Below are 2386 nucleotides of genomic sequence, written 5' to 3' on the forward strand. Positions count from 1 at the left end.
GGGGAAACTAAGTTATATCTCAAGGAATCACTGAGCTAACACAAATATGCCTGGCCTCCTTCTTCTCTTCTTGATCTACTCTCCTTCCCTCTCCAAATCTTCAAGAAAACACACCAAAATGCTTGAAAGAGGGTTTAAATAGGGTGCAAACCCTTGAAATTTAGGGTTTCATAAGACAGCGGGGACTCGCCGAGTCCAGAATATGGACTCGCCGAGTCGCCAACTTAAACGTGTTCTGGATCCCGTCTCTACTCGGCGAGTCGGACCTACAACTCGCCGAGTCCAAGGCTAAAAATGAAAAACACATACATAAATTTTACGTACCAGGAACCAGGTGCTACAAATCTCCCCCACTTATTTTAGACTTCGTCCTCGAAGTCTGCTGGTCGATCCGGAAACAGCTCGAGGTAATGCTCCATCATTTCTTACACCGGCTCCCAAGTCCACTCTGACCCCTTTCGGTGCTGCCACTGCACCTTCACTAATTCCACCCTCTTGTTCCTTAGATCCTTCGATTTCCGGTCGAGGATTGCGACTGGGCGCTCAATGTAATTCAGGCTGTCATCAACCTGTATATCCTCTAACGGCACCACCGTTGAATCGTCCACGAGGCACTTCCGCAGCTGGGAGACATGGAAGGTGTTGTGGATCTGACTGAGCTCGGCTGGCAGATCCAGCCTATATGCCACCTTGCCCACCCGGGCTATAACCCTGAACGGACCAATGCATCTCAGGTCCAACTTGCCCCACTTCTTGAATCTAATGACGCCTTTCCAAGGCGACACTTTCAGGAGAACCATATCCCCGACCTGGAATTCCAGGTCTGATCGACGCTTATCGGCGTAACTTTTCTACCGACTCTACGCAGTCTCAAGCCTGCTTTGAACCTGTTGGATCCTCTCGGTCGTCTTGAGCACCACCTCGGTGCTCCCCATGACCCTCTGGCCAACTTCACCCCAACATATCGGGGTCCTGCACCTCCGTCCATACAACATCTCGAATGGGGGACGATCAATACTCGCGTGGTAGTTGTTGTTGTGTGAGAACTCAGCCAAAGGAAGATAGGTATCCCAACTACCACTGAAGTCTAATACGCATGCCCGCAACATATCCTCTAACGTCTGGATGGTCCGCTCGCTCTGACCATCCGTCTGCGGGTGAAAGGCGGTGCTAAAATGCAAACGAGTGCCCAACTCATCATGAAACCTCTTCCAAAACCTAAAAGTCAACCGCACATCACGATCTGATATCACTAACACTGGCACACCATGTCGTGCCACTATCTCCCTGATATAGATATCGGCTAACTTTTCGGCCGAGACACTCTCCTGAATCGGAATAAAATGGGCGCTCTTGGTCAACCGATCCACGATGACCCAAATTGAATCCACTCCTCGCGCCGTCCGGGGAAGCTTCGTTATAAAATCCATCGTAATATCTTCCCATTTCCATAACGGGATATCTAAAGGCTGCATCTTGTCATGCGGCCTCTGAGGCTCGTCCTTGACCTTCCTACAGGTCAAACATCGCTCGACGTACCAGGCCACATCCCGCTTCATGCAGGGCCACCAATAGTCTAGACGAAGATCCAAATACATCTTTGTCGCCACTGGATGAATAGAGAATCGGGATTTGTTCGCCTCCTCCATCAAGATCTGGCGCACGCCTTCGTGATACAACACCCACACCGTACGGTGTAGTGTCAGCAACCCTCGGCTATCATAATCAAAGGAGGTGACTTGACCTACTATTCGCTCACTCTTCTGATGTTCCTCCTTCATAGCCTCCTGCTAGGCTTCCCAAATCTGCTCTAATAGTGGTGTCACCGTCGTCATCCTCATACACACATCCCTGATCGGTGCCGCCTTACGGCTAAGCGCATCGGTCACCACGTTGGCCTTCCCCGGGTGGTAAAGGATCTCACAATCATAATTCTTCACCACGTCCAACCACCGATGCTACCTCATGTTCAGATTTGGCTGATCCATGAGGTACCTCAAACTCTTGTGGTCCATGTAAATGATACATCGAACCCCGTAGAGGTAATGCCACCAAATCTTGAGGGCGAAGACCACCGCCCCCAAATCTAAATCATGTGTTGGGTAGTTCGCCTCGTGAGGCTTCAGCTGCCTCGAGGCATAAGCAATGACATGACCCCTCTGCATTAATACCGCGCCCAAGCCCGAGATGGACGCATCACAATATACCACAAAATCCTGTACGCCCTCGGGCAGGGCTAAGATTGGCGGCTCGCACAATCTATGTATCAGAATCTCGAACGCTGCCTGCTGCTCAGGCCCCCATCGAAAGACTATGGCTTTGCTAGTCAACCGTGTCAGGGGTACGGCTATCTTGGAGAAATCGTAAATGAATCTCCGATAATAGC

This window comes from Lactuca serriola, chromosome 8 (assembly GCF_051521515.1).
Source record: "Lactuca serriola cultivar US96UC23 chromosome 8, Lser_US96UC23_V15, whole genome shotgun sequence".
In the NCBI taxonomy this organism is placed as follows: Eukaryota; Viridiplantae; Streptophyta; class Magnoliopsida; order Asterales; family Asteraceae; genus Lactuca; species Lactuca serriola.